Here is a 15,597-nt window from a genome sequence, read left to right as displayed (position 1 = left end):
CAAGTGCTGATATTGATGTTCAACACTTGGTTGTGTCTGAAGTATTTCTCTTAGAAGCTCCAACAGCAAATAATCCTTCCACAACACCTGTTACTGATGCTGTTCAAACTCCAGAGTTATCAACAACACCTTCTCTGCATCAAGATGCTGATGATCAGACTTTAGGTGGGCATCAGGATATGGCTGTTGATCGGAACTTAGTATCAGATCAGCAATTAGAGGATGCTGAAGCCTCCATTGCTACTCACACTGTTGTCTTATCAGAAGATACTGATTCTTTAAGTTCTGATGCTGCAAATGCTGGAGATACTGGTGATGCTGCTCCAACTATAGATGTTGATGAAGCAGGTCCTTCAGGACATACTTCTCAACAGACTCTTCCTAAGTCTGAACTGGTAAAGAAGTTTGTTACCGGGGCTGTACCAGTACCTTGGAGTGAAACTCCTGCAGGTCAGGAGTGGACTAAGGAATGGAACTCAGTTTCATGTGTTCCAACTGTAATACATCTTGCTGAGCACTTGACTAAAGCTGATGAAATATTAAATTCTGATGATTTAAAAACCCAGCTTAGAGTCACTGCATTGAGTATTAAACATCTACAAGGTCTTCATTCAACTACTCATGCAGAGCTACACAAGATTCAGGAGAACTTTCTCAAACAAGAACAAGTTTGGAAAATTGATAAGAAAAAGTTCTTTCAACCTACCATTGACAGGATTGCTTATATTGAGAAAACTCAAGAGAAACAACTAGCTCAGATTAATGACATTCTGACAAATCAAGCTTCTCAGCAATCACAACTTACTGAAATCCAATCCTCAGTGGAATTACTTATCTCTCTTTTACTACCTGCTGATGCCAAAAAGGGGGAGAAGGTAATTAAGTCCAAGTGCAACACTAACAAGACACTGCAAGGAAAGGATGATGGAAATGATGATCAAGGATACTCTGGAATGGGTAGCGGTCATAGTCAATGTAGAAGGTTTACATCAAGACAAGCTAGTCACAGGACAAGTTCTGATACTGGGAAAAGAATAAGTTCTGCTGCTGGTAAAAGGATAAGTTCTGATGAACTTCTAGATCTTGATGAGGAAATGTCAAGACAGTTATTTCTTCAAGAAAATCCAGGAATAGACTTGGAAAGTTTAAAGGAAGAAGAAGCTAGACTTAAATCAGAGAAAGTCACATCTAAATCTGAAGCTTCTGGTAAAAATTCACTTCTGAAACTCAAAGGCACTGTGATCAAAGAAAGGACACATACTGAAGCAACGTTGGCTAGATCACAACCACAGATAGATCCAAGATCCAAGGGTAAAGAAAAGGTTGGTGAACCTATCAAGGTTTATGTACCTTCTGAGGAAGAAGAAATTACTGATGAAAAGGATGATCTTGCTCTGACTTCAAGAAAAGTTCTTAAAACAACCTCTGACATGGCTCAAGTTGTTCAGAGTCAAGAAATTGTAAGTTCTGATATTCAGAAGAAGCAAGTAACCTCTGACAGAGCTCAAGTTAACTTGATATCAGAAAATAGATCAAAGACACTCTTACCAGGATTCACTAAAGCAAAACAGACTCAATCTTTGAAGACTACTGCAAGTGGTTTTGAAGCAAGAGTAGTTACTGGAAAGGAAGCTAGAGATAAAACTGGATTGGGAAGTGCTGATGAAAGAAGAGTACACAACACTACCAATGATCCAACTTCCTTGAGTGAACCAGGTATTGGAGCAACTCCTGAGGGATTGAATCAACTGGAATCTGTACAGATGGTTTACCATACCTACTTGAAAGAATACATCATGTTGTATTTCATGACAGATGGTAGGGTTTATCATATAAGACAAAATACCATTCCATTGAAGTATTTTGAAGAATTGGAGCATGTACTTTTCTTACTTCAAGTGGATGACAGATTAACAGAGACTGCTGCAAACTACTTAAAAGAACATATTCAGAGACAGAAAAGGCTTTATTCTGTTAAGTCTGACAGCATATATGTTCCAAAGTACAGAGATCACAATGGTGATATTGTTGATATGAAGCCTAATACTGCACAAATCAGAACATATCTTGGTATTAAGGGACTTGAATTCAATCTGGAGTCTGACAAAGCTTATGTCATAAGACTAGATCAGGAGTTGAGAAAAGCAAAGATCAATGATCTTAGAGCTGCAATCTTTCAAACTGGTGAAGATACTGCAGAGCTTAAAGATGTCAAAAGGAGAATGATTGATGAACTAAGATATGCTGAGAAATGTTTGTTGAAGAACTATCTCAGAACAACTCCTGACATCAGAGAGATCAGAAAATGATGAAGCCAAGTCGAAGATCTACAACTGCTTAAATACTGATATTTATACAGACTGAAGTTGTTATCAGAAGTTGAAATTGGTAAAAGCTTTAAGGACTGTAAGTTGTAGTCATCTAGTCTAATTCTCATGCATTTGTACTTAATGTTTTTGACATCATTAAATATCTGTTAAACTTGTATATTATATTAATTTACAAGTTGGGGGAGATTGTTAGATATATTTGATAATGTCATGGCTAATATGTTTTATGTTTAGCTTTCAGATCTTATTTGAACATGATAAATCAGTACTTAACTGTTGATCAGTACTTATACTGGAAGTCAGGACTTAAGGATATCAGTACTTATGTTATCAGGAGATAATCATCAGAAGATAAATATCAGAACTTAAGTGCTGAAGGACAATCAGATAAGGACAATAGCTGATTAAAGGAAAGAAGATCAAGATAAACATAAGAAGAGATATGCATGAAGAAGGAATTCCGTAAAGAATGGAATACTTGGAAGAAAAGATATCTTATTGATATATTTTAGGAAGCAGAATTATATTCCATATCAATTAGCGATTATCTTATAACTGTGTAGTATATAAACACAGACATAGGGTTTACACAAAAAGTGTTATCATTATTAGAGAAGATTATTCATTGTAACCCTAGCAGCTCTCGTGATATTTGATCATCACTGAGAGGTAATAGTTCCATACTGTAACAGAGTTTATTGTTTCAATAAAGTTTGTTTTCTGTTACTTAAGTTCTTAAAGTTCGATTTGAGTGTACTATACATTGTATTCACCCCCTCTACAGTGTGTGTGTGACATAACAGAGGCTCTTGAGCAGATGCCTAGTTATGCAAAGTTTATGAAAGGTACTCTCTCGGAAAGTGAAGCTAGATGATTTAGAGATTATTGCTCTCATGGAGGAATGCAGTGATGTGCTGCAACAAAAGTTGCCTCCAAAGCTTAAGGATCCAGGAAGCTTCACTATTCTGTGTACTATCAGAAAAGTGTCTTTTGACAGATGCTTATGTGACTTGGGAGCTAGCATCAATCTGATGCCTTTGTCAATCTTCAAGTAGTTAGACTTACCTGATCCAAAACCGACTTATATGACTTTGCAATTAGCCGGCCGTTACATATCCGCGAGTTATTGTGGAGGATGTCTTGGTCAAGGTCGATAAACTCATCTACCCTACTGATTTCGTCATTCTTGATTTCGAGGAGGATAAGAAGATTCCCATAATCTTGGGAAGATCTTTCTTGGCGACCAGCCGAATCTTGATAGATGTGTAGAAGGGTGAGCTCACAATGCGAGTGCTGGATCAGATGTAACCTTTAATGTGTTCAATGCTATGAAATTTCCTACGAAAAATGAGGAATGCTTAAAGGTGGAGTCAGCCGATTCTTGAAAGGAATATGTCCTAAGTCCAATCATGTATTAGGATTTAGGAATAACTTTTATGTAATCTGTTTTGATTTCATTGATATTAATAAAGACTTATTTTGTTTTTATTACGGGCTTTATCTATTTAAGTGTTTAAATAAGATATACCATAGTTTAGAGTAAAGCTTTTTATGGATTATGATGAGATCATAATAGTGAGACCTAAAAAGATGATAACTCTAAACTTAAATAGTTCCTGGTCATAGGATTACTAACTGGTAATTAATAATCCGCAAAGATCGGTACATACTATGTTTGCTTCATTATGAAGGATGTCTGTTCTCATAGACATTTGTGTGGTGACACTATAGCTAGTATGTAGGTGCTTATTATAGAATAAGTTCACTGAACATGACTCGCACAGTTGAACAACTGATGGAGTTCACTCACGTATCAGCAGTTGTTCACATAGTGATAGTTGTACAAGTATCCTTAGACTTGAGGTCATCATAGTCATCTTGTGTACACTGAACTATGCTTTGGTTTAGTTCTTAGTCTCCAGGGACAATTATTAGGGCTCTTCTGGGTATAGGAATTTGTACACGAAGATAGTGTATGATCAATAAAGGATCTACCCCTTCCAGTGAAGGTAGCGAATATTCAAGGCTGATCCACTTATGCTAGTTCAGGAATCTCTGGCCAGAGTGAATGAAATTAGAAAGGAGTTTCTAATTTGCATAGAACTACGCATAGTAAATGGTAAGCAAGTGATTGAATTAGATAGGCTTGACACAAGATCCATGCCTTGTATTTAATCAGGACATTGTAGGGTAGAAGGAGCTTATTGTACGGTAACTATTCACTGACAGGTTCTTGGTATTCTAAGCAGTGAATTCATATTATCCGGATAGTCGCGATATGTTGAGAAGCATCACTCACGATGTAGAATAAATGTGATTAATTAATTAATCATATTTAATAAATTATAAAATTTATACAAATAATGATAAAATAGTTTTATTATTATTTATTTCTACTACCGGCTTAATATTGAACCTACAGGGTCACACCATAAAAAAAGAATGATTTAATGGTGGAGGAATTAATTAATAATGGCTAAATAATTATTTATTTGTGAAATAAATAATTAATTGGCAAATTTAATAATTGATTAAATGAGATTTAATTGATTATAAATTAATTAAGAAAAGTTCTTAATATTATTAATTAAAGGATTTAATTTTTGGAAATTAAATCAAGAGAGAGAATTATTTCTAAAGTGTTTAGAAAAAGGATTAATGATTAAAAGGTGTTTTAATTATTAATGAGAATAATAAATGGGATAATAATAATAATATTTATGGGAAAATTTTAGCTGAAAATTTTGCCTATAAATACACTATTATAGACCCTATTTTATTCTAACCCACATCGAACCCGAAAAACCAAAAAGTTTGGAAAACCCAATTCTCTCCACCTCCTTCCTCCTCCTTAACATCGTTTTCTTGGTGGATACCGGTGGAGTGCTTCACACTTGAGGAGCAACTGCTAAGGATCTCTGATCGTTGTCTCCGAATTAATTTTAAAGGTTAGATTCGATCCCTCGAATTTTTATCCATGATCTGTATGCTTTTATTTGGATTTTATATGTGTAAAAGTGTTTTTCCATGCCCCCGCTGCGTTTAAAATCCAACAATGGTATCAGAGCTTAGGTTATATGCATATAGATCTGTGGTAAAAATTTCAGAATTTTATGTGCTTGTATGAATTAATTATGATTTTTAATTGGTGAAGGTTCCAATCCTAAGAAAAGGAAGAGGAACCCTTCCAAGAAGAAGAAAGTAGGTGAGAAAACGCCGGTTCCACCAAAAGTTGAAGACCCCAAGAGCAAAGTTGTTTGCTTTCACTGTAACAAGGTGGGGCACTGGAAGAGGAACTGCAAGGTTTACCTTGCAGAATTTAAGAAGAAGAAGGGTAGTGAGACTACCGCTTCTGATTCAGGTATGTTCATGATAGAAGTGAATATGTCATTATATCAAATTTCTACTTGGGTATTAGATACTGCCTGTGGTTCTCATATCTGCAATTTATTGCAGGGACCAAGGAGAAGTAGGACTCTTGAGGAAGAGGAGGTGATTCTACTGATGGAAATGGAGCAAGAGTTGCTGCTCAAGATGTAGAATCATTTAATTTACATATGCCTACGGGCAAGATCATTGTTTTAAATAATTGTTATTTTGTTCCCTCGATTGTGAGGAATATTATTCCCATGTTAGACTTGGGGGGATTTTCATTTATTATTGAGAATAATGAATGTTCTATTCTTAGAGATAATATTCTTTATGGACGTGGTGTTTTAAATAATGGTCTGTATGTATGTGACATAATTTATTTCAGATTGAACAAACTAATAAAAGAAAAGGGATGATGAAAATCTCACTTTATAGTGGCATTGCAGTCTCCAATTAGTAGACATGGAGAGAGGACTGCAAATTTGCTAGGAATGGTGCACACAGATGTATGTGGACCAATGTCTACGCAAGCCATGGGTGGATTTTCATACTTCATTACTTTCATAGATGTTAGATCTGGATTCGGATATGTGTTTGATGAAACACAAGTCTGAGGCCTTTGAAAAGTTCAAAGAATATAAGTATGAAGTGGAGAAACAACCAAACATAGTATTATAACTCTTCGATCAGATCGAGGAGGTGAATACTTTAATGGAGTGTTTCTAGATTATCTCAAAGTAAATGGTATAGTCTCCCAGCGGACTCCTCCAGATTGGTATCTGAAAGGAGAAATCGAACTTTGTTAGACATAGTTCGGTCCATGATGAGCTATGCAAATCTTCCAGTAAACCTATGGGGTTATGCATTGGAAACCTCAGCATATTTACTGAATATGGTGCCTTTCAAAAATCTGTTCCTCAAACTTCGTATGAGATATGGAAAGAAAGGAAACCGAGTCTTAAACACGTTAAGATTTGGGGATGTCCATCTTATGTCAAGTAAGTTGACCCAGATAAGCTGGAATATCGATCCGTAAAATGTAGTTTTGTGGGATATCCTAAAGAGACTTTAGGGTATTACTTTTACACCGATCATCGGGTGTTTGTCTCCAGACATGCTACCTTCTTGGAAAAGGAGTTTATCCTTGAAGGAAACAGTGGGAGCAAAATTGAACTTGATGAAGTTCAAGAAGCACAAACTACTACGGATCAAGTGGAAACACCTGTTCTGACTGAACAACCTTTTGTGGAACAGCCCATTCATAGATCAGGGAGAGTGTCTCGCCAACCTGAGAGGTATTATGGCCTTGTCATTGAGAATGACAATGAGTTGTCGATCATTGATGATGACGACCCTGTGACCTATAATGAGGCTATGAGTAGTGTTGACTCAGAGAAATGGCATAGTGCCATGAAATCCGGAAAGTAATCTAAGTATACGGGATACAAAAGAATGATTATAGCAGATGGCCAGGTGGAGACCTTTAAGGCCAGGCTTGTGGCAAAAGGATTCAAATAAAGGCAATGGATTGACTTTGATGAAACCTTTTACCTGTAGCCCTGTTAAAATCAGTTCGGATTTTGCTTGCGAATGCTGCTTACTACGACTATGAAATCTGGCAGATGGCCAGATGGTTTTCTTTCCAAGGGAAATGAAAACCTAGTGTGTAAGCTGCTGTGAACCATATGTAGTTTAAAGCGAGCTTCTCGAAAGATGGAACATTCGTTTTGATGAGACAATCAAAAAGTTTGATTTTATCAAAAATGCAGATGAACCATGCGTCTACAAAAGGGTTAGTGGGAGCGCGGTAACATTTCTTGTATTGTATTGAAATAGAGTTGACAAACATAACAACATAGCAGACCCACTCACAAAGCTACTTTTTGAAAGTCACTTTGATCGTCATAAAGATGAGATGGGTATTAGATACCAGAGTGATTGGCTTTAGTACAAGTGGGAGATTGAAAGGAATATGTCCTAAGTCCAATCATGTATTAGGATTTAGGAATAACTTTTATGTAATCTGTTTTGATTTCATTGATATTAATAAAGACTTGTTTTGTTTTTATTACGGGCTTTATCTATTTAAGTGTTTAAATAAGATATACCATAGTTTAGAGTAAAGCTTTTTATGGATTATGATGAGATCATAATAGTGAGACCTAAAAAGATGATAACTCTAAACTTAAATAGTTCCTGGTCATAGGATTACTAACTGGTAATTAATAATCCGCAAAGATCGGTACATACTATGCTTGCTTCATTATGAAGGATGTCTGTTCTCATAGACATTTGTGTGGTGACACTATAGCTAGTATGTAGGTGCTTATTATAGAATAAGTTCACTGAACATGACTCGCACAGCTGAACAACTGATGGAGTTCACTCACGTGTCAGCAGTTGTTCACATAGTGATAGTTGTACAAGTATCCTTAGACTTGAGGTCATCATAGTCATCTTGTGTACACTGAACTATGCTTTGGTTTAGTTCTTAGTCTTCAGGGACAATTATTAGGGCTCTTCTGGGTATAGGAATTTGTACACGAAGATAGTGTATGATCAATAAAGGATCTACCCCTTCCAGTGAAGGAAGCGAATGTTCAAGGTTGATCCACTTATGCTAGTTCAGGAATCTCTGGCCAGAGTGAATGAAATTAGAAAGGAGTTTCTAATTTGCATAGAACTACGCATAGTAAATGGTAAGCAAGTGATTGAATTAGATAGGCTTGACACAAGATCCATGCCTTGTATTTAATCGGGACATTGTAGGGTAGAAGGAGTTTATTGTACGGTAACTATTCACTGACAGGTTCTTGGTATTCTAAGCAGTGAATTCATATTATCCGGATAGTCGCGATATGTTGAGAAGCATCACTCACGATGTAGAATAAATGTGATTAATTAATTAATCATATTTAATAAATTATAGAATTTATATAAATAATGATAAAATAGTTTTATTATTATTTATTTCTACTACCGGCTTAATATTGAACCTACAGGGTCACACCATAAAAAGAGAATGATTTAATGGTGGAGGAATTAATTAATAATGGCTAAATAATTATTTATTTGTGAAATAAATAATTAATTGGCAAATTTAATAATTGATTAAATGAGATTTAATTGATTATAAATTAATTAAGAAAAGTTCTTAATATTATTAATTAAAGGATTTAATTTTTGGAAATTAAATCAAGAGAGAATTATTTCTAAAGTGTTTAGAAAAAGGATTAATGATTAAAAGGTGTTTTAATTATTAATGAGAATAATAAATGGGATAATAATAATAATATTTATGGGAAAATTTCATCTGAAAATTTTGCCTATAAATACACTATTATAGACCCTATTTTATTCTAACCCACATCGAACCCGAAAACCCAAAAAGTTTGGAAAACCCAATTCTCTCCACCTCCTTCCTCCTCCTTAACATCGTTTTCTTGATGGATACCGGTGGAGTACTTCACACTTGAGGAGCAACTGCTAAGGATCTCTGATCGTTGTCTCCGAATTAATTTTAAAGGTTAGATTCGATCCCTCGAATTTTTATTCATGATCTGTATGCTTTTATTTAGATTTTATATGTGTAAAAGTGTTTTTCCATGCCCCCGCTGCGTTTAAAATCCAACAATTCTGTGGTTACCTCAGAACTTGATCAATTGCTAAGGTCTGATGCCCTAGAAAAAGCCTTATTGGGAAATTAAGATAGTGAAGATGACGAAGTTGAAGAACAATTACAATATTTGAGTGCTTCTCCCTGGAAGAGGGAGATTGATATGCCTTTTGAATCTCTTGGAATGGAGGAATTGAACAAAGCTCCTAAACGCCTCAAGCCTCCACCTGAGCATTTGAGGTATGCGTTTTTAGGTGATGCATCTACTTTGCCTGTTATTATTGCATCTGATCTTTCAGATAGTGACGAGGAAAAGCTCATGAGACTTCTAAGAGAGTTCAAATCGGCAATTGATTGGACTATAGAAGATATCAAGGGAACCAGCCCTTCTTATTGCATGCATAAAATTCTGCTAGAGGAAGATAGCAAGCCTACGGTTGAGCAACAAAGAAGACTTAATCCGATAATGAAGAAAGTAGTGAAGAAAGAAATTCTTAAGGGTCTAGATACAGGGATCATCTATCATATTTCTGACAGTTCATGGGTAAGCCCGGTTCAATATGTGCCAAAGAAAGGTGGAATTACTGTGGTAGAAAATGAGAAGAATGAGCTTATTCCTACAAGAACAGTCACGGGGTGGAGAGTTTGCATGGACTATAGGAAGCTAAACAAGGCCACTAGGAAGGATCACTTCCCTTTGCCCTTCATTGACCAGATGCTTGATAGATTGGCTGGTCATGAGTACTACTGTCTTCTTGATGGCTATTCGGGTTACAATCAGATTTGTATCGCTCATGAAGATCAGGAGAAGACTACCTTCACTTGTCCATTTGGTACTTTCACCTTCAGAAGAGTTTCTTTTAGTCTGTGTGGTGCACCAGCCACATTTCAGAGATGTATGATGGCCATTTTTTCTAATAAGCTTTGAATTGATGCGTTTGTACTCAAGTTGTTAAGTGTTTTAACGTGTTTTCTAGTGTTTTTGTATTTCAGGCATTATCTAGGTAATCAGGTGAATTAGCATTATTTTGGTGCTAATTTGGTGTCAAGGTGGAGTTGGAATAAAAGTTAGTGGAAAGTCGGCTCGAAGCAGCAAGGAAAAGAAGAAAATCTGAAGTTTTTCCAGAAGTACGGCGAGGCCGCTCGCAGGATGTCAGAAAGGCAGCGAGTTCGCGTTGTGATAGCACGCGCCCGCGCCGGTGCGAATTCAGAGAATCCTAATTCTATTCTAAAAATAATTGAAGGACTTCTAGATTGTATGGGGCTGCTATATATATTCAAGTAAAGGACGTTTTCAAGTGAGAGACATACCAGAGCGCAAGGAGAATCGTAAGAAGACCGTTTTAGCACGGATTCAACGAAGACGAAGAATATCTTATTTTTACTTGTGAATCTTTGTTCTAAGTTGTAACTTAGATGCTAGTTTTCTTACTTGTGAACTTACTCTTGTTTCGTACTTGGTTTTGTTTATTCGTTATAAAGACTACGTTTGTTATACCATGCTTTCATCGGAACCCACGTTGATGATGAGTCCAATTATGGGCTAATCGTTATCGTGGGGTTCTAGCAGATTTATTTATGGATTTCTTTAGGTAATTTGTTTCGATGCCTTAGTGTGTGGTGATTGTATGATAACTGTTAGTCCCTTAACAATGTAACAAGAATTACAGAAGCGGAGTTGAATGGAATTCTTGAAACTTTTTCTTTAATAAAAATGTTCTAACTCAAATATATATATATATAAGTGTGAATTGATTAGCAGAATGCGGAATAGTTACTTGAAATGAATCAAAACACAAGTAATTAAAAACAAGAGTCTTTAAAAACTTTCTGGTGGATTTGAATGATTCCACCAGAGATATATAATATATATCGAGAGAACTCTGTGTGCAAAAAGCTCACAACTACTTACAAAATGATAACAACTAAGAACGAGAGAAATGCTAAGAATACAGCTTACAAATGTTTCTCTCTTGGTTGCTTAGTTCCTTAGTTACTAATCTATTGCTGCTTCTTAGTTTATATATCACCAAGATTACAAAGTAATAAGACAGGATAATAAAACAAAAACTATCAAGTCTAATACAATGCTACTTCATTACTCTATTCCAGCATCTTTGAATATCTTCATAATAGCATGAAAATGGCAATGCTTATTTGTTCTCGAAAACCCAGTTGAATAGGCTACCACATTCCATTTGCATACACTCGACGCATGTGACTGTGTTGTCACTGTCAACAGATATTTGAATTCTTTATCCGTCGGGTTTATGATCATCCGTCGAGTTATTGATCATCCGTCGAATTTATTGTTGTTTATCCGTCGGGTAGCAATCAGGCACTTGACTCCATTTCATTTATGCAGAATTACAAGACATCATTTATGTATAATTAATCAACATATTCTGCATATCTAGTTAAAGTCAACATGACTTAAGTACTACTATAGATTCTAAACAATGTGTATGCAGAAATGTGCTACAGACTTATTGTTACATAAGCTACTCACTCGATGGATAATAAGTCATCATCCGTCGGGACCAAAAAGGGTTATCCATCAGGACTATAATCCTTATCTGTCGAGTGCTACATTTTCACTAAGTAAAATCTACCAAGGTGTTTTGTTCATGAAATCATCAAGTACACAACATATACACAACAATCTCCCCCAATTTATGTCTACTGGAATTGTAGCCATAAATTAAGAGATACTTGATGATAACAAAACACCCTAAAAATACAACTTTAAAAGACAGTAGATAATACTGAAAAGTGCTTCAATTAACAAAATGTAAAAAGTTTTGCTCACAGTCATTTTCAAGATGTTCCTCTAGCCTGAGCAGATTTATCTAGTTTCTTGAAGGTTTGGATCTCTTTCTAAGCTTTCTGTTGTTTTCTTCAATCTGATTTTGGAGCTGCCTGTGAAATTCCAGTTCATCAGATTCTAAGAGATTTAGCTTTTCTTGCATTTCCAAGAGAGTCTCATTGCTAGAGATGCTCAATTGGTCTTCTAATCTGAAAAATCTTCTCACTCCTTTGTCATCCATGAACTCCATCAGCTAGTAGGGCCTTAGATGCACTCTTCTCCCTATGTAAGGGATGATTAGAGTCTTTGGGAGTGTATCTTTAGCTCTAACACTCCTTAGTTCTTCAATCTTCTTCAGTACCAATCTTCTTACAGTAACATTGAACCCAAAGTTCTTCTTGAAAGATGAATAAACCTTAATCAGTACAGCTTGGCTTTCTAGAAGGATCCTGTGAAGTGGCCACTGAATCTCCTTTCCTCCCTTGTTCTTGAACACTAACCTTTCAGGTAGGTTTCTATATGCATCAATTCCTTTCACTTCATCTAGTTCATCTAGATAGAGATTGAGATCACAAAACTCCTTGATGTCACACAAGTACATATAATCTCCTTTGTTGACTTTAGATTGAGCTTTGGCTAGAGATTTGGATTTGAGAGGTGACAACTTCACTTTCTTGACTGCTCTTGACTTTGTTCTTTTTGGCTTGCTGGGGATTAGTAAATTAAAGTCAGGAATTGGTATGTTCTTCCATTCTATTGGCTCATCCTTAGGCACAATAGGTTCACCATGAATGTTCCTGTAAAGATCCATTACCTTGATATCTTCAAATACCACAGAAGGTTTTGATGATTGAGTTGTAGTTGAAGTGGATTCCTTGGGAAACTAATTCTCCAATTCCTTATCAACAATGTACAGTTTCCTTTTGGTTCTTTTAGCCAATTCCTTGATTCTTGGAGACTTCTTCTGTTGTTCAACTTGCTTCTTTGGATCTTGAGATTCAATGATTTCAGATGGCTGAGCAGGAATTTGTTGTGATGAATTTACAGCATGTAGCTTGGCCAAAATAGTAATTTGCTCTTTCTTTTGTTTAGCCTTTTTAGCATCTAGAGTAGCTTGCTTCTTTTCCTGCTTCAATCTAGCCTTTTCTTCTCTCTTTGCTTGAGCAAATTGAGGATGTCCAGCCACCACACAAATTTCTTTCCCATTCCTGAAAATTTTAGCAATTCTCTTTTTGGAAGATGAATCAGCTGGATCTTTGTAGAAAGTAATTGACCTTGAAAGAAACTTCTTTTCATCAGGCTTAGGTGTCTCATACACAGTATCCAAAGGGTTCTTCAATGATAATTTTGGATAAATTACCCTTGGTTTCAGAATTATGTCAGCCTTTGGAGATTTGATACAGGATGACTGTCCCCTTTCCAGATAGTCCATGCTCATCTCATTCACAGAAATTTGCTTGACTTGAGTGATGGATGGCTGACTTTACTGGCTCCTTGACTAGTCCAAACTTCTTTTGTATATCTTCATCAATCTTCTCCCAGTTGATTGGCTTCAACTGCTTTATTTCAGCTGCTCTAATGTTGGCTGCTGCTTCATTTATCAGATCTATACTGTTTGTAACTGGTGGCTTTGAGATAGTAATTGAAGGCACAATTACTTTACTGATTTGAATTTGAAGCTTTTCCCCCTCACTTGGTCCCTTCTCCCCCTTTTTGTTATCATCAAGTTGAGCAGAGGAGGGGGTTTGAGCAGCCACCGGTTTTTGAAGTAAATCTGTCTGTTGGGCTTGATGAAGATGAATGGCTGTTAAAGATGCTTCCATGGTTGACATTCTTGTATCCAATGCATCTATCTTGGTTGCAAGATCAGAATTTTTCCTTAATTGCCTCTTGATGTCAATCATTGTAGCTTCTGGAAGCTTAGAGTCCATTTTGTCTGAAATGGCCTTCTTCATCTCCTCAATATCACCATTGATGGTGTTTACATCCCTAGCATGTTGGAAGCCTTGAATTTGTTGAAGTTGCAGAGAGGCTAGATGTGCCTGAAGGAGCTTCTTGGTGCTGGCATTAGAAGTGGTTTGAAGAGCAGTATTTGTCTGATTGAATAGTTGGATCAGGGTTGTCTTGAAGTAGTGCTCATCACAGTGCTTTGAAAATTCCCATGATGGCATACCTGATCTTGAACTGGATCCTACTTCTCCCCCTATGTCCATTGCTTCATCTTCACTATCCCCACTTTCATCACCAAAGAAATCAGCTGAGCCACCGGTCTCATAATCCACATCACCAGCTGTAGAGGGCAAAGTTGTGATGGCATCCTTAGCTCTTATCAAAGACTGTGTGGTATGCACCAGATTGAGCATCCTTTCTACATTATCATTACCCTGTTCAGCTAGAAGTTGATAAGTTGGAACAGGGTGAGTAAATGCCTCAGCATCAAGGGAGGTGGAATCTATAACAGCTTTAGGTTGCTGAGATAGTCCCTCCCTGTCTGTATCCTGGACATTCATTAATTCACTAGCAATGACATCCATCCTTATAGCTCCAGTACCTACATTTCTCTCGTTTTCTCTCTTTTGTTGCATTAGGGTCTCACCCTGGCTCCCCACCCTCACACCCTCACCTTCGCCTTCTAAGGTGGGACTCCTCTCACTTTCTTTTTCCAATCCTGAAGAAATGGATTGCATAATTTCACTCATTTCCTTTCCTTTTTCCTGGGAGCAACCCAGACTCTCACTCAAAACACTCTTCTCTCTCAATCCTAATAGTGACTGTACAACCACTAATTCTTCTGCACTTGAAATAAATTAATTTTGAAGTTGTGCAGAGATACTCGACGGATGAGTGATATCCATCGGGTGAGTGGTTTTGCTATCCGACGGATAACTGCTGTTTAGCTTATCCGTCGGGATACAATCACTACTCGATGGATGAGCGATATCCATCGAGAGAGTAGAAATGAATGAACTAGGAATGGAAACTATTGTGGAATCTGTGCTGATTGAAGATATTTTGGGCACAGATGATTCAACAGTTCTCGAAATAATGGGCAAGTGAGCCAACAAATCATCTAAAAGATGATGCTCACTTGCATTAGATTTTGGCTTCCCCAACAAAGTTAAAGAAGGGGAATCAGGAATTGATGTATTTATCGTATCCACATCCAGTGAGTTTGTGGGTGAGTTTGGTGTTTGAGGTGCTTCTATTACTAGAGATTTTGGCTGTGACTCCACATTTATTGGAGTCACATCAAGCTGAATTTGTGAAGGTGCAGTGACTGTATCTTTAGCACCAGTTTGCACAGTGTGTGTACCCTGTGCATCCCCAAGGGTTTTAGATTTCTTCTTTCTGGCATAAGTTTGGGGTGAGCTTGTGTCCCTAACCCTCTTAGCCCGTGCTCTTGGTTGAGAGCTATGTTCAATAACTACATCATTTTGGGAGGATACAGCTAGAAATGAGCTTTTATCCTTTTT

This window comes from Apium graveolens, chromosome 10 (genome assembly GCF_009905375.1).
Source record: "Apium graveolens cultivar Ventura chromosome 10, ASM990537v1, whole genome shotgun sequence".
Lineage (NCBI taxonomy): Eukaryota > Viridiplantae > Streptophyta > Magnoliopsida > Apiales > Apiaceae > Apium > Apium graveolens.
This window is presented reverse-complemented; position numbering follows the sequence as displayed.